Source organism: Micropterus dolomieu, linkage group LG07, assembly GCF_021292245.1.
Source record: "Micropterus dolomieu isolate WLL.071019.BEF.003 ecotype Adirondacks linkage group LG07, ASM2129224v1, whole genome shotgun sequence".
Lineage (NCBI taxonomy): Eukaryota > Metazoa > Chordata > Actinopteri > Centrarchiformes > Centrarchidae > Micropterus > Micropterus dolomieu.
Genome location: NC_060156.1, coordinates 3,524,352 through 3,549,412, shown reverse-complemented (window position 1 = coordinate 3,549,412; position 25,061 = coordinate 3,524,352). Strand labels below are relative to the sequence as shown.

At 41.1% G+C, this 25,061-nt stretch overlaps 1 long non-coding RNA gene across 1 annotated transcript; it reads right to left on the bottom strand.

Moving 5' to 3' along the window:
* Positions 1–11,250: 11,250 nt before the first annotated feature.
* On the bottom strand, positions 11,251–23,292 carry LOC123973760. The gene is made up of 3 exons (XR_006825695.1): positions 23,049–23,292; positions 11,556–11,920; positions 11,251–11,454 (listed from the first exon to the last, which is right to left on the bottom strand). It is a non-coding gene; the product is annotated as an uncharacterized LOC123973760 (long non-coding RNA).
* Positions 23,293–25,061: the final 1,769 nt, after the last annotated feature.

Below are 25,061 nucleotides of genomic sequence, written 5' to 3'. Positions count from 1 at the left end.
GTTGCTGCCATGTGATTGGCTGATTAGCATTTTGTGTTAACAAGCAATTGAACAGGTGTACCTAATAAAGTGGCCAGTTAGTGTAGTTGCCATTGTTATAAAGGAATCTTGTATAAATATAGGCCATACATCACTTGAGAAATAACTTTCTCAACAACTGACAAGTAGTAGATGGATTTTATAGTACTTTAGCTTTTGAATTTCAACCAGTACATTTGGAAGTGGACTGCACCAGAGTTCAGATTACACCTGGTTCCAATGACCTAAACGGGCAAACGCACCATAGTTTCTTCCAACCATAACAAATGTCAACAGATTAAGTGTGAAGCGCACCTTAGGAGCACCATTAAACTGTGGATATAGACATAAATAAATTTAACAAGTTTAGCCTCAGTTTTTATGACCAAGTGTCTGTGTATTATGATTACATACAACAAAGTCATCTTCATACAGCATACAGTTAGTTTTTTTGTTTTTTTACCATGGTCATTACGTCCAAGCTCTGTGTTACCTCACCTACACCTGCCCAAAGAAGTACAATTTGAGCTTTAGTCTATGCACACTAATCAAACATGTCACTTCTCCAACGTCAAGCCAATCCTGTGGTGCCCTGTCTTGGACTTGACTCAGTAGTAACACATTGGGCAATAGTTTTTCTCTCCACAGCACAAAATAAAAATGCCGCAGCACTCATATTCAGACTGATCCAAAGCAACACTGAATGGCACAGGAATGTCACTGCAGATGTGCTACCATACTCAGCCCTAGAGAACACAGAATTTAATAACTTCAAAGTGTTTGAGTGAGTACAAAATGTTCCTTAAAGTGTGGGCTACATTCAGTGCGTAGTATCTAACCCTGTATAGAGAGCACAAGCTGTTAAGGAACTATTCATTGTACCTCCTGTTACTCTCAAAACCAGGAGATGAAACTTCAGGGGTATAGAGAGTGACAGTGACATCCCACTACATTAGTCCAGAGTGGGAAACATAATGTCCTGTTCTGCAAACTTGCCACCTGTATGAACAGCACACAAACATACATCTGGCAGATAAGCTAAAGGAGGGACTGTAAGAATGGAGATTTGAGAAATTTAATAATATTATCCTATCTCTCAAAGCCATGATTCTGAAATCCATGGTAGGATAGTGTTTTGTTACGTTTCCGCCAGTAATTGATTGTAACTAAGTACTTTTGTAAAAAAATAACTACATTTATTTGACAGCTTTTGTTGTGAATTACTTTATTATATAGTGTTATAATACCAAACACTATTTAATAATTAAAATTAGATCCACCTACCCCTATAGGGAGTTGTTTTTGATGCATTCATGAGTTTACAATCTGATTGCTAATATTACTTTAGAACTATACTTAAGAGACATTTCCAATGCAGGATTACTTATAATTAAGCATTTCTATTGCAATATTGTTATGTTTAAAGTGAAGGCTGTGCCACCACAGACAAATACACACATCTTGTTATCAGATTCAGTGCTATTTGTCATGTGAAAAGTGGCTATCGATGGAGAATGTACAACTATCTTATGTGAACATTTCTGGCCAGTGTAAAGAAAGTATTATATTTATTTTATGGATGTTTCAAACTTAATTTGAAATGTGGCTGCTACAGTGGTCAGTCAGATATTCATTTTGTTTTAAACTCATAATATAAGCAAACATCTTTGATCCAGATACACCTTACATTTGGTCAGTACAGACTTGTAACCAGTATATGTACTGAAGCTGAAAATGTGGGCCGTGCCGGTCTCAAAACCACACAGACTGGAATCCAGAAGCTAATGATGACATTCCTTTGAAGCAAAAAAAAAAAAAAGTTTTGTCAAAGAAACAAGCACAACGTTGGTTTGGGGGATGGGGGTTATGACGAGATACGGGGATGGCTATGTGAAGTCAGTGGGCGGAGAGGCCGTGATGAGCAAGAGGTAAACATACTGGGGTTTGAACAAAATCATTTGTTCCTTTGTTTCTGTTTTTGTTTCCTGGCCCTGTTAGAGCTCATTCCTTTGATCAGTGCCTCAAAGCTTGTAATAGTGCAAAGCACTGCATATGTCAGATTACTGTGGAAGGGCTGCAGGGGCACAACCAGCTCCACTCTCCCACAGAGCCATCCTCAAAGTCTTCAGCTTCCTCTGAGAGATGATCCAGTGTCAAATCTCTGTCCACTGATTTGCATCTTTATTTTTAGGAGCAACTGACAGCGTGCAGTTTGGTTAAAATGCATGCAGTGGCATAGATCCTAAAAGAGTATTAACATCTACCTCTGCAGGGCATCGCCTAAGTAAGCACTAAATGCAGAGCCTCCTCAGAAATTTGTGGTTTGAATAAAGAGAGGAACTGAATGAAGGATCGGCCCTGGTGGTCGGAGATTGTCTGTCGGATGAAAATACAAAATGAAGGGAAATCCTCTTTTTCCACAGTGTTTTACTGCTGAGGCTGCTGATGGAGTAATGTGAGAACCGTGAGGTCCATGTCAGAAGCTGGACAATTGCTTAGTACCTTCAACGGCTTTACTGAATGAAAGCTTGGTAAGTTGGAAGGACATTCAACTGATCTTCTTTGCACCTATTTCATCCTCATTAACGCTTAGCACGGCACTTTGTATTGTAAAGAGAAATAAAGGCCACACTGGGTTGAAGCCTTGGCTACCATAATACCTATTGCCTCACCTCACCCCAATCTCACTTTAGCTACTTAACCACTACGAACAATTGACATTGCTTTGAATGAACAAATCTTCTTGAGATTCATATTCATTTAAGCTCAAGTTCAAGTTGACAGCCACTCATTTAATGTCCTCGTAAGAGGTCTCTCATTCAAGTATTTATAATAACTTCCTACAAAGATACCCTGTACCTATCAAAGAGAAACATTCAGAGGGATTTTCTATCAGATGTCCATTAGTTGAAGGTGTAGTTCAACATCTTGGGAAATACACGTTTACATTCTTACTAAGGATCAGATGAGAGGAGCTTGCTTAGCTTAGCATAAAGTTGACTTTCACAGACTTTGCATTCTGTTGACCAAGAGCGGACTGGCCATTGACAGTACCAGGAGTTTTCCTGGAGATGTTTTCCTTCCGCTGGACAATTGGGCCACATATTATAAAAACAGAGACAAAAAACTGCAGTTGTACGGTGATCGATTGGCCCATAGTGTGTGGTTACTGGCCCAATCCGGGGAGGGGCGGGAAGTGCATCAAAATTACAGACTTTTATTTTGGTGCTGCTGTCAGTCGCAAATTAGGTAGCTAACAGTTACACAGGTATCAATGAGACAATATGATGGCTTACTGTTTGTTGTTTGATTAGCTTAAAGGGGCTATATGCAGGGCTCTCAAGTCTCACGCATTCACCGTTCACATCTTGTATTTCTCACGCTGAGAAGTAACTTAGCCTAAGAGATGACGTCCTCAAAGTTGTCCCGCTATATTCAATGTATGGACGATCATTTTTGTGCCGAGTTCATAGCTTTCTCTAAACGCCAGCGCCGTTAAGCCGATCAGAAATTACAGTGTGTTTTTTCCAGGTGAATTCCGTGATCCCGCCATAAACATGTTTGTTACCATGTTGTTACCAACATGGATGCACGTGCACATACGGAGTGGAAGTTGGAAGCGCAAGGCCCGATGAATGTGGTAACTGTAGGTTGTTTTTTTTGCATTTTGATTTTACAATTTCAAGACGAAATCACTTGCCTGTGATCAAAGATAGTGAGAGCAGCTGATGTTGGGGAGTGTAGCCAAATTCGTGCGAAATTATTATAGATGGAGTCAAAAACTCTCCAACCTCTTTGCAAACACAAGCTTTGACTTTTTTAGCCAGTGGTGAGCAAAGTAAGATCCTTTAAAAAATAAATAAAAGTACCAATACCAATAATAAATGTCCCCTATGACTGTTATACTATTATATCATTGGATTATTATTCCTCATGCATTAATGTAGTTGGGTGAGGTTGAACTATTTTGTATCAGACTGCAATTATATTATATAGTATTTTTATTTTTATCAGCTGATTACTTTCTACATTACTTGATTATAATAAATTCTAAAAATAGTGAGAAATGTTGTCACAGTTCCCAAAGTGACACCTTCACAATGCTTGTTTTGTCAGTACAAACCTCAAAATGACGAAAAAATACATTCAAAAGTAAAAGCAGCAAATCTTCACGTTTGTGAAGCTGGAACCATGAAATATTTTTACATGAAAAATGACTAATACCAAACAGCCTAACTGATGTAGTTCTACTAGCTGAACTTCTATAAACTGTTTAGTAATTTAATTTATATCAAAACATCCTATTTTTTAAACTCTTCATACGTTTTGTGTGTAAAAAGCTTATTTTTTAAGGTTCAGTTTACTAGTAACTTAAGCTGTCAGAGAAAGTAAAAAGTACAATATTTCCCTTTGTGATGAGGAGAAGTAGAAAGTGGCATAAAAAGAAAATACTCAAGTTCAGTACAAATACCTTGTGTACTTAAGGACAGTACTACTTTGTCCACCACTGGGCTTAGCTTTGGCTACCTGAAACTAAGGAAAGGACTAGAGATGTTTTTCTATATTTTGGCTCTGGTTGGAAAGCTATCATCCATCATGATGGTAAAAATGGCTGGCCTTGAGCCACAGGGCTTTAAGTGGGAGCCACCTACCCCTGCTGTCATCAAGGCATGAAAGTGTGCAACAAATAATTGCAACTCAAAACACCATTCATAAGCTGAAATGTGTAGCCTACTCACACACACAGCTTGACTACATGCGTAGGGCAAGTTCTGCCATCCTACTGTAGGCCTATGTGTACAGCGCTGCTGTTCAGTGGGCTCGTTTGGGGCCAAATATCTTTTTAGTTTAGATACATTTGTATTTTTAAAATATAAGTACATAGGGCTGTCTCCGTCTAAGGATTTACATAGTCTAATAAGAATCGTCAAGTCCTGCCTATAGTCGACTGATAGTCGATTTGCGTGTTTTTGTGCACGGTGATTGCGAGCCGAATCTAAACTGAGGCTTTTTGTTGACCATTTTCTCTCTCTCTCTCTCTCGCCTGCCATTCATTGGTCTTGAGCAGAGGTTTTGCCGTGCTGCCGACAGCTGCATGCACGTCGTGGTCCCTCGTGGGTCTATTTCAAGTATTCGGCTATAACGATAAAATATTCTTTGTGTGGTTCATCAACGGTGATAAATTTTCCGAAAATCCCGCGAGGTGCGGACATCTCGGCACAACACTGGTGAAGCTGTGGCTCCATCTCTTCAGCAAGTTTTCCTCCTACCACTACACACATACATGCTACGCCTACACATAAGCACTGACGACCCAGGGTTACAATTTTGGATTTATTCGCGCACTTTAAAAACATTTATTTATTTTTTTTGTCTTTTTACATGTTTATTTACAGCATAAACGTTGAAGTGTTTATTGTACTGTGCGCTCTCCCAAGCCTCGCTCAGACAACAGCGACAACACCGCAGCTACACATGCAGTCCACTAACACCATAAAACAGCAAGTTCACAGCAAAACACGTAAGGATACAAAACAACAAAAAAGGTTTATGTGCTGAAGCCCACCAGACCAAACAGATTCGGATGATGTCGAGTAAAAACAAAGGCTACGTTCAGACTGCGGGCCTTAATGCTCAATTCTGAATTTTCCCCAGATCCGATTTTGTTTGTTTGACAGTACACATTATACTTTAAATGTGGCCCATATCAGACCCCCCATCCCCCCCCACCCCCAACTGTGTCCGCTCAGACAAGTAGCATGCACTTAACTCAGAAGAGAGCCCCGGTCTGGTGAATTTTAGGTATAAGAAAGGGAAATTGTGAACAGATGATAGCGAGGTAGAGAAGGAAGAGATATGTCATAAAAAGATCAGATCTGAGTCACGTATGGGCAAAAAATTTGGGTCACATTGGCCTGCAGTCTGAACGTAGCCAAAGTGAGCATTAGTAAAGCTGGAGAAACACAGAGAAAGTTTTACGCCAATATGTTGATTTAGCTTGCAAGAAATTATGTAATGGTAAAAAGCAAATGTGGAGCGATTTGTTTACTAGCCTTTAGTAATGCAGCCACGAGCAGTCAGCTAACGCTACAGTAGCTCCGACCTGCCGCTGTTCGTAACGTTCAACTTAGATTTATTGTGCTTTCAAAGGTACTCGTACACTGCTTCTCCACCTCTCAGTCGCTGTAACTAATGTGACCCACATAATATACAATACTGCAGCAAAACGGGGACAACAACACAGAGGAAGAGCCATCCACTAACACTACAGAAAAGTTACTTACTGCGGTCAAACTGTTATAAAGAGTGACACAATCTGTATATAATATTCAGTCTATCTCACTACCCGTTTCTCTATCCATCCAATACATTTAGCTGTGTTGTCATTACTGAGCCTCCTGTGAAAGATACCCAGATAGTAAAGAGAGCTACTGAAAAGCAGACAGGCGAGCTAACGCTGTAGCACGTCGGCTAAATGCAGTAAATGTAACACTATCATCACGAGCATGGATTAGTTCAACCTGCAGCTGATAAAAATATTACTGTAACGTTGCAGTGGGAGTTTACCTGAGTTTCCACCATGTTGTGTGAAGCTGTTTCCCCACCAGTCTATAGCTGCTGTCACTCTGCCTTTTTTTGTGAGTAATGTGCCAATGTGCCGGTGTCTCGCCGTGCTGAATGAAAGGTACGGCGCCGGTGTTGATCTGACTTTGAGCCGGGAACGCTGAAGTAGCCTGAACATGTCTGTGTGAAAAGCCACACCCGGCCTGCAGGTGTTTCTGTCACGATCCTGTCCTGAAGTTGTCTCTGTTATATGATTTTGGCCATGCCTTCTCTGTGTTTTGATTTTGCTTTCTCAGTTTCTGGGTTTTGGTTCTTGATTCTGAGGTTTGGGTTTTGTATCTACTTTTTAGTTCTGTCATCTGTTGAGTATAGTTCACTGTGTGTTTACTTATTGATCTGTTTTGTTTCTTGTTCTCTGTTTAGCCTTGTTTATTTCATTGTTCTGTTTAGCTCACTTTGAACCTGTCTGTCTTGTATCTTAGGTTAAGCCCTGCATTAGAGTTCTGTGCCTTAGATACTATGTCTTTATACTTACTCATAGTTATGTGCGTTATTTTGGTTTTGTCTGCTCTTGGTTCTATTTTATCTTAGCTTCAGTCTGTGTTCCTTGTTGGTGTTAGATTATTTGTGATCTGTCTGCTTGTGTCTGGATTAGTTTGTTGTTTTTATTATTCTGTTCTGTTACTTCTTATTTTGATATGGCCTATGTTTAGTGTTCAGTAACTTGTGTGTGTGTCTGCCAGTTTCCACTGCCTGTGAGTTTTGTCTTGCCTGTTTGTCTTGCCTAGAATTAAAACTCTGAAACTATATCTCAGCTCTCAGTGTCATGCATTTGGGCAAGTTTGCTACGTCTGAACTTATCTGGCTAAAGTGCAACAGTTTTTCAAAGGTAGGAACCAACTCAAGCGAGCATAAACTTTTTATCACTCACTTTTTTATTTTATTAAGCCATTTCCATCAACCTTTACTCACACTGATGGAATCAAGGGAGCATGAGGTTATTATTTAGTATTCAAATTATTAAGTTATTTTTTTCCCTACAACAGAATAGAACAGAAGTCCTTTATTGTCATTGTTACAGTGTAAACAAAGACATTCAGGTGTACTACCTGAATTTACTACTACTACTCTACCTCCGATTTGCTACTACCCGTTTCCTTTGTTGGTTAAATTGGTTATAGTTGGGTTAGGGTTAGCCAATCAGAGGCAGAGAAGGGTTCAGGACCGGAAGCAATGCTTGTGTAGTCAAGTGAGAGTTGTTGAAAATCTGGTGCTGGAAATAAAATAACGTGGTGCGAGGACATCCATTCTGAGCCACGTGCATGCCAGGAAACAACATCTGGTGTATCTGTATTATTGCTTGGGTGAAAACAGTAGACTTTTAAAGTTGTAAGGCTTATACACGTTGTGCAGCGCCATAAACAGGTTGTGGTAATAAAAAGGAAAAAAGTGTAAATTTGTCATAAATTGGGAATACAACACGAATTGGGATATTCAGAACTATGGGAGAACTGTGACCCCTGAAAGAAATCGGGAGAGGACAATGAAAAACAGGATTCTCCGAGGAAAATCTGGAGGGTTGGCAAGTATGAGCCCCGCTGCTAATTGTTCAAATCCGGGTTGGCCAGTCGCTATTTACACATAAAAGAGTGAGAGAGATGCGTCGTCAGGCCACTTTGATTATGCACCAGTCCACATCCTTTTTCCCGAGATCCTTAATACCAGTTCAGCTGTTCGCGGTTTTACATATGAAACAGTAAGACAGAAGACAACAGGAATAGGCAACACATTCTCATCTCATTTCAGACAGCGTGAGTATATATATTTATAAGTATTTTATGCTAAAGGTACCCTTCAGCGTCCGTATGAAACGCCCCGGTTTGCTATGTTGCAGCAACACACGGGAGGCTAACCCTACCTGTTAGCACATTGGCCGTGAGGTAGGGTTAGCCGGTCGACATGCATAAAGTCAGTGACTTCACGTACTACCATTTCTGATCGTTGTGGTAAGGATAGGGGCTTCGGGGGGCTGTCAACACCTTTATCACGAACATAGCTAACTAGCACTTCCGGTCTGTACGGGACGCCCCAGAGCTTTTCATAGAGACACTAAATGGTTCCTTTAGCGTCCTTTAGCGTCATAACTACGTTTTGTCACTTTTTCTGAATGTGGACTGGTATGTGGACTGCCATTTTGAAGCCTCGAGTTTGGCCAACAGGGCGGCGCCATGTTGAGTTTTTGCAAGTTTTTGGATGAGACGGTTGAGCTAACAGCCGTGTGTGGAGCTTGCTTAGCTAGGTACATCTGTAATTCACGTTAACTGTCATTTTAACAGGGATGATAACTTTGTCTAGCGAACAACAGTCTTAAAAATTAATGAAACAGCCGACTCCTAATAAGCTTTTTCAACAGCGCTGGTTAAATTTACACAGTGCCGTGGGTACGAATCGGCTCTAGCCTGATTGACAGGTTGCCATGGTAACGACTTGTCAATCATAGATAATCCCGCCGTCTATTTTAAAATAAATGGGACCATTATTTACTAAATCAGCATAATTTTGTATTGAAGCAACTGAGACCATAAACTCATCAGGAAAGTGTTTACTGAGGTAATAAAACAGCTGAGAAGTAGGGTCATTTTGCCATTATTTCTAATGGAGTTGGACTTCTTTTTGCAACTCAAAGAGTCGCCGCCTGCTGGCCGTTTAATCGAATGCAGGTTTAAGGGACTCTTTATACTAAGCTAAGCTACTTGCCTGCTGGCTCCAGCTTTATACTTTGCGAATAGAAGTGAGAATGGTATCGATCTTCTCGTCTGATGCTATGTCTATGTAAAAAGAGAATGTGTATTTTCCAAAATGAATCATCAAAGAGCTCTGTGGTGCCACTTTTGTCACTCACTGTACACATTCAGGCTGACTGGACGCTACAGAACATCTTATATATTGATATACTTTTATATCATATTAGGATATTACTTTCTTTCTCAATCAATACACTCAAAGCGTAATGCTTTTCTTTGCTGACTTCTTTTGCAACTTACGACCATTTGGCTTTTAGACAGCTTTACCACACTTTAAGCCAACCTACGGTCACACTGTGTGCCATCGGTCTCCTTTGAGCAAATTGTGAAAACCACATTTAATTGGAGTTTCTAATTACTTACTCCTCCTATCCCCAGTGGCTAGCCAAATCAGAGAGGATGCTAAATGAACTCTGCCTAACCAATTAGCCGAGTGGGCTGCTCAAGCTAATGACATGAACAAGTCTGTGGCTGCTTCATTGCTGCAGGAGGCCCTAAGGTCTGCAGGATCCCTCCCTCACAGATGAGAAGATTTAAGAAGGATTTCAGTTACTGAGCCAACTACAACATTAATTACTTTAAGGAGCCTAGAAGTATGATGTAGCCTCTCTGCCCTCTGGGGCCACAATTGAATTTCTTCAACTGACCTGTATCAGAACATTTAAAGCAAGCTGACTTAAACAAGAGCACTACCTGAAGAGTTTTAAATGGCCAAGACGATCAGAGAAAGATTGTGAAGATCTTACTCATTACTATATAATGACGCAATTCAGACCTATAATAGCTGCAATTCAGACCTCTGCTTAAGCACCAAGTAGATGAGCTTATTTCTTTTTAGTATGCCATTTGTCCTCTTGCTATATTCTTGCAGTGGCCTCAAGTGCAGGATTAAGTGGTCTTCAGAAAGAACCATGTATTGGTGTGAAGATCTTTGTAAATGCTCAGGTGTCATTAAAACTGTATTATTGACTTTCTGATAAGTCAGTATATAGCTTTGGTTTCAATAGTTCTGAAGCCAAAATGGGTCATCATCAGTACATGTATACGAGTGACAGCATAAATGAAATAAACTCCTAGCCAATATTAATGTTCAATCCATTTATAGTGGTAGTACCAAGTACCAAGTCAGAGACATGCTCGTTTTGTGAATTGTTGTGTGTGTTGTTTTACAATTTAGGATATTATTTCTGTAAAGATATGATTTTAGATGCTGAACAATTCAAATACACCATATCTGAAAGTGCTTGCATTGCATTTGGCTGTGCTGGCATGCCACAGGTACAGTATACTGGAAAGGATGTACATGAGGCTGTGAGCTCGTACGACATATGTCAGTCAGCTGATATCTAAAATGTGACATATAGTGTGTGAATAATGAAGCAATTTGGCTGTGGTAATATGGTGAGCTGACGTACACAGTTGCATCCATGTTTAAGAGGGTGACATAAGACACATGCCTTTGGCGTGAGAGACCTAGGTTCAGTTACCACTGTGAGACATCCACCATTGTGTCCCTGAGCAAGATACTAAACCCTGTAAGAAAAAAATGAGAAATAAATATTTCACCTGCCTAATGTTGTTGTAGGAGGCCTCTGATGGTGATAATGAAGGATTTTTGAATTGTGGATGGTTTAGCTAAGTTTTAGGGAAACGCTGTAATATTGTAACGTTGGGCCTAGCTGGGAGAAGAATTTCAGTATTTGCACTCCCACTGTCTGAACAAATATATAGAACAACTAAGGGTTTATTTGCAGTGTGGATAGAATACATAGCACAAAAACAGTAAATATCCTGACCAATAACCAACCAATAGTCATACAATAGTCATATTTCTATGTATCAGAATTTATTAAAAAGAAAAAAAACGTATAAAATATTATATACAAAACAGAATGAAAACCTTGTCTCCACTGGTGGTTCACATGACTTCTTGGCTGGGACCCCATTTGGTGGACCCCCATTACCTAAGGATGGTCTCTTCTGAGCAGTCACGGATCTCTGACAACTGTCACTATTATGGATGTCAAAGGCTGAAGTGTGTCCTTGATGTGTTGACAGCTGTGTTTGTCTGAATTAGATTAGAAAGGAATCAATTGTGATGTCAAAAATACATTAAAAACAGTATAGACAGTGTATTTAAAATGATAAAAAGCAGAAATGGATTCTGACCAGGATGAGAGAGGATGCTAGTTGCGCGTGGAACAGTCACCTGTTCAGCATCAGCACCACTGCTGACATCTGGACCAGAGTCAAATCAGTATTAGAAATGATTAAATGATCCTTTTTCAGAAAGTGATACTGGTCCTGGGCATAGTTGCTTAAGTTGGTTGGCTCGATGTCTTTATCATCATCATCAGCTGGACATTCAATGGGTGTCTGATTCTCTTTGTCCATTTCATCAACATTTTCAACCACCTCCTCATCACTCAAGTCACTGGTATATGATTCCATCTCAACATCACTCTCTCTATTTTGGGCAGCAACAACGGCATCACAGCACACTGTAGTAAACAACGCTCCTTGCTGGTGTCATTCTAAAATGGATTTAAAAGTTGCAAGAGTTAGAGTGGTTCAAGTAAAAATAATGTCAATGCAAAGGAATCCTTTTTGTGTGAAACATTCTACTGAAGTCACACAATACTGTCTGGCTAGCCTAATGTTCACTCTACTTAACATTATAAAAGGAATATGCAAACCCTCAGACCGAACATTCACACCTGTCCGTGAACAATGCACCATGCATGCAACCCCCCACATTTTAGAACATTTGCGCCTTTACTTGAACAACCAACAATCACAAAAAAAAATATTTCAGGGATTTTACTCGCTTTAATGTTCATATATCCAAACAAGGAGATGTGCTTCCAGGAAAGTTCGCAGTTCATGGCCTTATGGCAAGACCTTTACACACAATTACTATTCAATGGCATTGCAAGGCTAAACAATAGGACCCATTGGCTATGTAAATGTGGTCTTTTAAAAAAACATCCATCCATCCATCCATCTTCATCCGCTTATCAGGGATCGGGTCGCTGGGGGAGCAGCTCCAGCAGGGGACCCCAAACTTCTCTTTCCCGAGCCATATTAACCAGCTCTGACTGGAGGATCCCGAGGCGTTCCGAGGCCAGTGTGGAGATATAATCCTAATCCTAATAATCCTAGTCCTGCGTCTTCCCGAGGCCTCCTCCCAGCTGGACGTGCCTGGTACACCTAACCCCTAGTTACTCCATCGGCATGCGACCTCTGATATATAAAGCAATTGCAAGCTGCTTTGGATAAAAGTGTCAGCTCAATGACTAATCATTATCAATAATAAGTTAATACTAAGTAGTAGCCATATTTTGGCAAAATGATAAGTGAATGGAACAAATACAGATGAACTGTGGACGATGCTTCATAAGTTTAAGAGGTCTCTATGGATGTTTTGATAGAAGTTTTAATTTTGAAACTGGTTCAGAAATATAACCCACTGTAACCAACCACAGCTGCTGCCCTTTGGGCTCCAGCCAAGGTGGAGCCCTAGGCAACATCTGAAATTGTGGAGTTTGAAGATGTAGTTAGTTAGTATATAAATAGTCTCATTTACCTCATGACACACTGTGCATCAAAAAATTGGAGACTGCATAAATAGAATCCTGCTGCTGGTTGCTACAAGTATTTTACTGAAAATAAACTTTACACATTCTACAAACAGTTGTGATTAACAGTATGGGTAAGAATCCTAGGTGGTCTGAGTTGATGGAGATGCTGGTGAATATAATCTATTGACACACAGAGCCAAACATTAAACTGCAATTTGCATATATCATTTAGTTTTTACTATTTCTATCTGTGTCCCTCTCTTTCGAAGTTTGGCATTTTTCAACCTGGATTAACCTATTTTCATGGTTTTGTGTCTGTGTGACTAATGGGGACAGCAGTTCTGAAACTGGTCCAGTATTGAGCAAGCGCGCTGCAGTTGGCAGCAGCGAAACAGGGCTGCAACGTAAGTCAAATGCGTCCACTAAAGTGCTTGTTTTTGCCACTGACAGACTCACATTGTTATTACAAATGTCTGAAAACATTATGGAAAGGATCCCTACAGAGGTAGATCTTTTAGATCTGCAAGCCACCAGACTCTCTTGATAATATAGCGAAAATACAGAAGTTGCCCTTTAAGGCAGAGGTTTTCAAAGTGTGAGAGGGGCATTTGCAAAGCTTTGTCTGAGGCGAGGCAGAGTGTCTCGGACTTTAAAAAACCCTGCTTAAGGACCCGTGTCAACCAAAGCCTTTTTTACCAGCTGAAAACGCCACCTGCTGTTCTGAAAACGCCTAGCTGGGAGCACTAGGGTGCGTTTTGGAGGCGCAGTGTTTTTTTTCGAGACGCTGTGGTTGCTTTGATACATAATTTCCATGGAGGCAATGTGTTGCAAGTAGGGTAGCCTACTTAATTTTAGTGAATGTAAAAATGTCACCACAAAGTATGTAGGCCTACTTGCTCTGGCCCTTGCTCTGCATGAAGAGAAGGCTAAAACATGAGAGCACAGACTGTCTGTATGTGTGTTCATGAGATTTTCCGGGAGAGGAAACACCTCGGCGAGTAGGCACATCGCTTCGTTCAAGTGCTCGGTGCGGTGTTTGTCCCGCCCCTCCTGCACTGTGATTGGACGGCTGGGTAAAAAGTGACAGTGACGAGTGCAGTGTTTTTCCCAAAGTTGAAAATTTTTCGACTCTCGGCGACCGGGAAAAAAGCCCTTCGTGGAAAAGGCGCTCAGTGCCTCGTCACGCTCCTGCCGTTTTTACCAGCTAGTAAAAATGCGCCGCTCCCATTGGAATGAATTGAAAAAAACTTCGCAACACTTTGTGGTGGTCCTATTGGATTTCACAATGCTCAGACAGGTGTTCTGTTAAGAGTGCTGTCGTAGTGCACAGGTGTTCCATCTCCTGAGTTGAAATCTAAAACTGAACAAAACATGACCTTCATGTAAAGTACTCACATTTTGAGTCACATCCCTTGCATATGTAAACGTACTTGGACAATAAATGTGAATCTAATTCTGAAACGCTGAATACATAGTTCCACAGGGCTTTCCTTCTATGAGTTATGTGAGCCTCAGGGGATCCTGGATGTTGTTGAATGAATTATTATATTCATCATGTCCCTGACCTTTGAGCAAACCTCCATACACTGAATGTGTTGTCACTGAATAATTTGCTCCAGGCCTGCAAACCTTAACAGCTTGGGTGAGGTGTGGACTTTTTTTCCCTTACACTAGTTAGATACTGGACCTCAGATTCGAGTTTAGCAATTCGCCACAACAAGACAACAAATCACCACAACACGACAGCAGTTCACCACAACACTACAGCAAATCGCCACAATACTACAGCAATTCGCCACAACACGACAGCATTTCGCCTCATCACGACAGCACAATGCGACAACAAATCGCCACAACACGACAGCAAATCGCCACAACACCACAACAAATCTCCACAACATGACAGCAAATCGCCACAACACGACATCACAATGCGACAACAAATTGCCATAACACAACAGCAAATCGCCACAGCAGACAGCACTACACGATAAAAAATTGCCACAACACTACAGCAATTTGCCACAACACAACAGCAATTCCACTTAACACGACAGCACAACACGACAACAAATCGCCACAACACGACAGCACAACACGACAACACATCGCCACAACATGACAGCAATTCGCCTCAACAAATCGCCACAACAGGACAACTAATCGCCACAACAGGACAGCAAATCTCCACAACACGACAGCAAATCTCCACAACACGACAGCAAATCTCCACAACACATCGCCACAACACGACAACAAATCGCCACAACACGACAGCACAACACGACAACACATCGCCACAACACGACAGCAAATCGCCACAACACGACAGCACAACACGACAACACATCGCCACAACATGACAGCAATTCGCCTCAACAAATCGCCACAGCAGGACAACTAATCGCCACAACAGGACAGCAAATCTCCACAACACGACAGCAAATCTCCACAACACGACAACAAATCGCTACAACATGACAGCAATTCGCCTCAACAAATCGCCACAACAGGACAACTAATCGCCACAACAGGACAGCAAATCTCCACAACACGACAGCAAATCTCCACAACACGACAACACATCGCCACAACACGACAGCAAATCTCCACAACACGACAACAAATCGCCACAACACGACAGAACAACACGACAACACATCGCCACAACATGACAGCAATTCGCCTCAACAAATCGCCACAACAGGACAACTAATCGCCACAACAGGACAGCAAATCTCCACAACACGACAGCAAATCTCCACAACACATCGCCACAACACGACAGTCCAACACGACAACACATCGCCACAACACGACAGCAAATCGCCACAACACGACAGCAAATCGCCACAACACGACAGTCCAACACGACAACACATCGCCACAACACGACAGCAAATCGCCACAACACGACAACAAATCGCCACAACACGACAGCACAACACGACAACACATCGCCACAACATGACAGCAATTCGCCTCAACAAATCGCCACAACAGGACAACTAATCACCACAACAGGACAGCAAATCTCCACAACACGACAGCAAATCTCCACAACACAACAGCAAATCTCCACAACACATCGCCACAACACGACAACAAATCGCCACAACACGACAACAAATCGCCACAACACGACAGCACAACACGACAACACATCGCCACAACACGACAGCAAATCGCCACAACACGACAGCACAACACGACAACAAATCTCCACAACACGACAGCAATTCGCCACAACACGACAGCAATTTGCCACTACACGACAACAAATCGCCACAACACTACAGCAAATTGATAAACAACACGGCTTTACAAAACGAAAGATAGAGATGTGCAAACAATCAGGACGAGGATCAGTTTCCAATACGTATCTGCCCTTTCCGTTTCAGTCTCACCAATGCTGTGTTGTTGTGGCGATTTGCTGTCATGTTGCGGCAAATTGCTGTTGTGGTTTGCATTTCAGGGCCACCGTAATTTTGACACACAAAACAATGAACGATGGTGCCTATAAAACAGAGCAACAGGTAAGAGAGCTCCTCCCTATGTCCGGTCCAAATATCCATTCCAATTCCAAAATGACCTATATCGTAGTCATACACAAGGGATGGTCAATATTGGCATGCAAACTCTAAGAGAGCAAAATACACCTACCCAGCATTCTCTTTAAGACTTGAGGGGACCAGTGCCTGTCTCTCTTGCCACGTCCATAACTGTGAGAAATGAGTTACGGTCAGCAGTGCCAAAAACAAATTAACCAGGTCAACCCGGAAAATGAAGATACAAACTTGACAACGACAGATTCCTTCTCCTCCTGCCTGTAATGTAGCCTAGATAACATCTTTAGTTCTTTCCTTTGACATTGGCTATTGCACTAATTTCTCATAACTGCCTGCTGTCACTCAAAACATGTGTGCCCTACAAACCTTATTAGAGAACATGCTGCAGTGAAGGTGATCCTATGAAAGAATTTCTATATCATTAAAATATGTAGCCACTGGGCTGACATCTATAGATTCTAGTTTCAGTGTTAGTCCAATGTATTGGGAAAATACTATAACAAAATGTTTTGAAACTGTAGTCACACACACTTGTCCACACTCCAAAATAACCTCTTCTCTTCTTCTTCATCACATTATCTCATACCCACATTGTGCCCCAGAAGGTTCTTTTCTAAGTGACAAAACCTTTGTAAGTCAAAATGTCTTTTGTGATCACAGACAGAAGGATTGATTTTTGTTCATTCCTGTCCTCTACTGACCTTTCGGGATTTGGTTTCATGGCTGTGTCGAGCACTGACAAGATTACCCTTGCAGATAAGCAAATTAAAAATACAAAAACTCAAAAGCTACATTTACTCGAGCTGGTTGAGTCATCATTTGTACAATAACCACAGCTTCAGCCACACACTTGTATCTTCACAAACCACTTCAATCTTCCATGACATTTATATATACAGTGTATATATATATATATATGTTAAGATGTATATAATTTAGTGGTGGGCCGTTATTGGCGTTAACATGCTGCGTTAACGTGAGACTCTTATCGGGCGATGAAAAAAATATCACCGTTAATCTATTCTCAAAGTTGGGTTGGGAGCTGGGTCTATAGGGGAGAGCCGGGACGATTGAAACGCGGGACGAATGAAACACAGCGATTTTCTTGGAGCCCGTACAAGTTTGATATGCCAAACTACCTCAGCACATACAGTCCACAGTACTTAACAGAACAGGGAAAAATCAGGTGGATACGTCACACTTTCACAGAAAGTTTCATGAAAGAAGCTGTTTTCAATCACACAAAAGTAAATTCACTCAAGCAATCTTTTTTTTTGAATGACAGGTTGTGTTTATTGTTCCATGTGCCATGGTCGTGATCACATAAAAGATTAGTTAGTACTTTAACACATCCACATCCAAGTTTTAAATGTCAAAGTTTTACAGTTTAGAAGCTAGTGAAGTTTAAACGTCAAGAGTCACTGTCGGGACGATTGAAACAGGTGTTTCATTCGTCCCGACACGCAGCCATTCTACCTTTATTTAGATAAGGCGGGAGGGTGGCAGAGTCCACTAGGCTGCAGGCTGGACCACCAGGATGCTCACAGCCAAATAACAGGATCCTCACAGTAGACCAGGAAAACAGGCTGCAGATGTAGGCCTACTACGCAAGCTATGATGACTTTCACCTTGATATTTTAGCGCAGATGTATAGCTAGCCAAATTGCAATGTAGGGGGCGAGAACGAGTCTTCGAACCTGTGTGTATGCCTGCTGTGAAATTACCACATCAAACGTGACGTGCTAACATAGATGCAGCTATGAAGCCGCCGGGTTTGCGTCAAGGAAAATTTATTTTTAAGAAGCTTCCCAATGGTTTTCTCAAGCAGTTTGTGATGCATTTTGGAAACAGGAGATGAGCCCCCTTGTCTAATGCGCCACCTGGCTTGATAAACCCGTTCTCAAAGACTTACTTTTAGTCATTATTTGGGTAGCACACATATCCTGAATGCCTTCGGCAGAATTCAAATGAGCCATTTTAATCTAGATACATCTAGATTAATTCCAAGATTGCAGCGAGATTAACCTAGATTAAAAAAATGTATCTATGCCCACCACTAATATAATTACATGTGTGTAGTGCAGCATACTACTATGGCACCAGCCACTGTATATGGAACTATACATTTTTTCCAACATGCTCACTGTCACAACCTGGAAGAAATTTCCCAGAATTTAATTTATCACTGATAAAATGATTGGTCTCCCCATCCCCAATTTGTATGACCTTATCTCCTCAGCCCTGACACTGGAAGCACACATGATTATACTGTCAGCACAAATCATTTTAGTGTCACTCTTACAGAAAAAGGGCTCAAAAATGGTAATATTGCGTACATACCAATAAACATGATTAGCATATATAAAAACATTATTTACATTTTCTGGTATGGTTTTATTGTGTTATTTTTTGTCATGTATTTGGAGCATAGATTGACTGCACTGCAGAATTTCAACTTAAGGACAGTAATGTAACAATCCCACAAAAACTGTATTGACGATCCCAGCCCTGTGCATGAAGGGTATAATAAAAATACCATAACATCACCAACTGAATGAGGATAGTAAAAAAAAAACTTAATTAATGAGCTTAGAAAAACCTCCAGGAAAGGCCGCAGAGTTCTCATTCCTTACAGTTTGTTGATGAAAGCGGCAATAACTAACCATTATGAAGTCAGCAAGGAATCCAGTATTTTTATCCCCTCAAGTTTTTTAGATTTTTCAAGCAAATGACAACCATTCAAAGACTCCAAGAGATGAAAAACTCTCAACAGTAGTAATAATGTGCAATTTGATGAGCTGGATTTTTTTTTTCAATTTACAGTAATTGACCCTCCTCAAACCTTTTTCTGAACACTGATTGTCCGATCATACAGTAACTAGGCAACCATCAATGGGTATTTTGAATCTTCTCTGCATGCCTAACAGTGTGTAAGGGTCTAGCAATACTTTGTACCCAAATAGTTTTGGAGTGTGGTGTAATTTCATTTAAATTAAAAGTGGAGGAGCAAAAAAGTAAGAAATGGATAAACAGTGCCTGCTCTCAGGTAAGCTGCTGATAGAATCCTTCTTCTTACTAGTTGACTACCTGCAATGCTTAATGTACTTCCAAGACCACGCAGCAACAGCTACATCACATTGTGGGCTTGCAGTCTTTGTTAGAATCTATTCAGGACTGAAACACCTTAGTAATGGCCAAAAATAAATAAATGTTTTTTTTACTACTTTTACAAGTTCGATTAGCACCAGATCTGACCTGGTATATACTGCCTCCAGGAAATAGCTATATGTTTGCACACCAGTTGGACACTGACAAAAGCTTACGCCTTTTCCTGCCCACTTCGCTTTTACATGTTACAACTTCCAGCAATATAAATGGAAGGGGAGCTAAGGAGACATATAAGCTTAAATAGTGTTAGAATCTCACTCAGTACCAAGAGCGCTGTAGATGAGTTTAGCTTTCTTTAAGGGAGTGGACTGGCTGATACATGTTTTCCCCTTGGGGCTTATCATATTATGTAACTGTGGGCTGTTTTCTTGTGGCCTCAAAGATGTCAAATGGTAACAAAACACTCAAGCTTAACAGCACTAATGCTTAGCAAACTTTAGGTTTGCCACTCAAGTTCACCCGACATAACTTTGAAAAAACAATTGGCTCATTGTGATCCTCCAAAATCTATTCTCCTGCAAAACTGAAACTTATTGTTTAAAATACTTACAATAAAGCATAAATCTCACCTGTGCATAGTTTATTTATTTATTTTTTGTGCCAAACTAGACAAACAGGCTTCTATGGGAAGAACAGTCTATTCTTATGCAAAACATTTTATAGTACTGCACTATAATACTACGGCTGACTAGCCATCCCACAATTTCTGTCTTCTACATGTTTCATCAACTGGTGAGGGTGCTCACTTTTAGCCTAGGACATGGCATCATTGTATCACTATGGCACTGACTTAGCACTGTACTGTACTGTATGAAGCGATGCATAAGATCCTTTTGCAGGTGTTTTGTTACAGCAAATTAATGAAACTTTGTTCTGTTTTGTCTAAAACTATTTCTTTATGTGTTCCTATATTTCATTGTGGTCACTATAAGAAACAAGGTAGTACATCATGTGACTAGTGTTCAGGAAGTAAGTGAGCATGGCACAGGCAGGAGTCGTTTAAGATAAGTTACATCTTAGCTAATCCAGCGACATCTGCATACATCTTACGCCTTTGGCAGCATCGTGGGTATGGATTGATTGTTTATTGTTATTTACAACCTCATGGTTTAATATTTTGGGAGAATTTTACGTTTGTGAAGTTTGATATCAGAATCTGCCATTACTAATGGTTGCACGGTTCTTAAGTAATATTAGAAGTTCATAGAAGGACAATTACGAGTGAATGAACAGATAATTGATCACATGTTAAAAAGACGAGAAGATTTAATTCATATTAGAGTTTGAATGTGCATATATTTATTTCCTGTATCTCTGTACATGTTAAAGGCAAGCATAGTATTTATTATGCTTTTGTACATTTCAGTTTCACCTTTCCTTGCAACTTCATTAAACCTGTGGACAAGAGACCAACTGTCTTCAGAGTCTTGATGTTAGGAAGGAGTTTGGCTGGCTGTCAAACTATATACAATATATATACTGAGGACAGTACAGTGAAACCACGGCTTTCTAGCAGGCAAGATAACGCAGTGTAAGCTGACAGACAGGAGTAACTTCATCACACGCAGACAGTGGATGACCATCCGAGAAGTGTCTAAACAGAGACGCACCACCAGACTGTACCATGGCGGAGAAAGTGGCCTCATTAAAGATGCGCTCCTGCGCTTCATGTTCCTCAGAACAATCAAGTACTTCATCAACTGGGTCTGCAGCGGCCAAGGCCAAGGAGAGCAAGAGCAGAAGCAGCAAAAGCACGTCTTTCTTATGCCGATGAAAGATGCTAGAAAAAGCTAAGTTGGAAGCATCTATGCAAATGCTTAAGCAAAAGAAAGAAGTAGCAGCAGCTGTTGCTGAAGCAGAAGTACTTGAAGCTGCCACTGATGTGAATAGTGAGAAACACCGTTGTATGTTAAACCTAGATTCTGTTCCCTTGGAAGCCACACAACGCACCGAACAATATCTCATTGACCAAAACAAAGTACAAGATACAGAACTCGAGCTATGTGATGGACTCCCAACAAAAACAGAGGCAAATCCCAGCTATAGTATTACACCTTTACATCTCAAACCTGAAGCCAAACCTTTCTTTCCATACAAAACCAATGCTGCTTCCCAATCACCACATCTAACCTCACAACATCCTTACATCTATGAAGACGGATATGTCCATGAGTCACACAAAGTTGGATTCAACAGTGACTATGCCAATCCTGTGCAGCATTTCGGACCTCAGAATAACAATATTCGTCCTGCTCCCTCACCCTACCCCATATCTCCAAACAACAATGACAGCTCAAACATGAACAACTTTGTAAGATACCTTGCTCGTCGTGAGCTCGTGGCAACAGGCTACTTCAATTTAATGACAAACTTCAGAACAACAGAGCCTGGAAATGATCCTTTCAGAATGCAACCAGTGGTTTAAACCTGACGCCAAGCGAGGAGATGGACCTTCTGCTTAAGTGGCTTGGCAAAGAGTCAGCAGAACATGTTGAACAGATAAGAGCAATTCACATCAACCATCCTGAGTCAGGCTACATGACAGCGATTGGCAATGACATGGGACAGACTCGAGCATACTTATGGCTCAACAGAAGTGATAGAAGATGCTCTGTTCAAACGAATCGACACCTTTCCAAAAATAACAAACCGAGATTATCCTAAACTAACAAAGTTAAGGGATTTACTAATGGAACTTAAGTCAGCTAAGGACGAAGGAGACTTGCCTGGCCTCTCTTTCCTTGACACAGTGACAGGCGTCAACCCAATTGTGCAGAAACTTCCGTTTCCTCTGCAAGAGAAATGGGCATCAGTTGGTTCATCCTACAAGTGGAAAAATCATGTCCTCTATCCTCCCTTTGCTTACTTCGTAGACTTTGTTAGCCAGGAGGCCCGCATTAGGAATGATCCAAGCTTCAACTTCATAACTGCAGACATGGCTACAAGGGCAGAGAAGATATCTTGGAAGCCAAATAAACAACATGAAGTCTATGTCCACAAAACAGAGGTATTTAACAGAGTAACTTCTAATAGCGAGCTCCAAACGAAGTCAAACGACTGTGATAAGCTGTGTCCTATTCACAGAAAACCGCACCCTTTACATAAATGCCGTGCATTCCAAGAAAAGCCCACTGAAGTTCGTAAGACCTTTTTGAAAGAGAACAATTTGTGCTTTAAATGCTGTTCTTCATCAGCACATATTGCAAAAAACTGTGAAGCTAAAGTCCAATGCTCAGAATGCAAAAGTGAGACACATCACACAGCGCTTCACCCTGGACCTGCACCCTGGAGGAAAGAAGCGGAGCCTGCTGCTGAGCACGGCGGGGAGAAGGAGGAAACCTCACATCAACCTTGTGTTACCACCAAATGCACAGAAGTCTGCGGCGGAGATCTGCCAGGTCGATCCTGCTCCAAAATATGTCTTGTAAAGGTCTATCCAGCTGAACAGAGAGACAAAGCAGTTAAACTGTATGCAATCCTGGACGAACAGAGCAACAGGTCGCTAGTTTGCTCACAGTTTTTTGAAGTGTTCAGTGACAAAAGTCCAAGTGCTCCTTACACATTGATAACATGTGCTGGAGTAAAGGAATCAGCAGGAAGAAGGGCCAGTGGCTATGTAGTGGAATCCCTTGATGGAACTGTCTGCATTCCGTTACCAAGCCTCATAGGATGTAATAACATTCCCAACAACCGAGAAGAGATTCCAACCCCCGACGTGGCGCTCCATCATGCTCACCTAAGGTCATTGGCACACCTCATCCCAGACATCGACCCACAGGCCCCAATTATGCTTCTCTTAGGTCGAGACATTATCAGAGTTCATAAAGTCCGTAAGCAGGTGAATGGCTCTCACAACCTACCCTACGCACAGAAGTTGGACTTGGGGTGGGTCATTGTAGGTAACGTATGTCTGGGTAATGTTCACAAGCCGCTGACGATTAGCACCTTCCACACGATTACCGCGGAGCTAAAACGGCCTACTCTCTTTGATCCATGCCCTAACGTGTTTCATGTTAAGGAAAAATACAGTGACATCCAGATAACCAATTACCCTCCATCCCGTTCTATGAATGAATCCAGCTCTGATCCTGACCACCTGGGTTGCACTGTGTTTAAGCAGACTGAAGACGACAATCAATTCAATTCAATTCAATTCAATTTTATTTATATAGCGCCAAATCACAACAACTGTTATCTCACAGCGCTTTTCATAAAAGAGCAGGTCTAGACCGTACTCTGTGATGTTATTTACAGAAGCCCAACAGTTCCCACCAAGAGCAGCACTAGGCGACAGAGGCAAGGAAAAACTTCCTTTTAAGAGGCAGAAACCTCGAGCAGAACCATGGCTCAGGGTGGGCGGCCATCTGCCTCGACCGGTATCAATCAGGTGGCTCTTTCAATCCAGGATTCCTCTTTCATAAAAATAATGAAGGAAGGACTACGAAAAGATTCAAACAGTTGGGTAGCACCATTACCCTTTAAGAGTCCACATACAAGGCTCCCAAACAAGAGGCCCCAAGCACTGAAGCGTCTCATGTCTCTCATGCGCAACTTTGAGAGTAAGCCTGAAATGATGGATCACTTCCTCAGCTTCATGGACAAGATGTTTAAAAATGGCCATGCTGAGTTAGCCCCTCCTCTCAGTGAAGAGGAAGAACGATGGTACTTGCCAACATTCGGAGTCTACCATCCAAAGAAACCCAAGCAAATCAGAGTAGTGTTTGATTCTAGTGCCCAATACAATGGTGTGTCACTCAATGATGTGCTATTAACTGGACCTGACTCGAACAACACTCTGCTTGGAGTACTGATCCGCTTCAGAAAAGAAGCAGTTGCCTTTACAGCAGACATAGAACAGATGTTCTATTGTTTTTTGGTAAGAGAAGAAGACAGGAACTTCCTACGTTTTCTTTGGCTCCAAGACAACGACCTCTCTAAGAACATTGTCGATTATTATACTATTATACAAACTATATACAATATATATAGTGAGGACAGTACAGCAGGGTTTGAACAACAATTTTGACCCACATGACCAACCTAACTTAATGACTTGTCAATCACAAGGTAGCCATGTCCAAAAGCATACCCTGCTTTATCATCTATTTTGCTCTAAATGGGACCATAATTTATAAAATAAACATCATGCATTCAAGAAGACTTACAACTCGCGATTAAGACCATAAACTCAGTAGGAAAGTGTTTGTTGGGGAAATACATCAAGCGAGATGTACAATTATTTTGTCATAAGGCGGTATCGAACCAATGTGAGGATGATACATGGTTTAATTTTTATTTACTGGTGTGGTTTGTGTTCACAAAGTCAAAACTTAAATGTCCAGAAATTGTCAAAAACA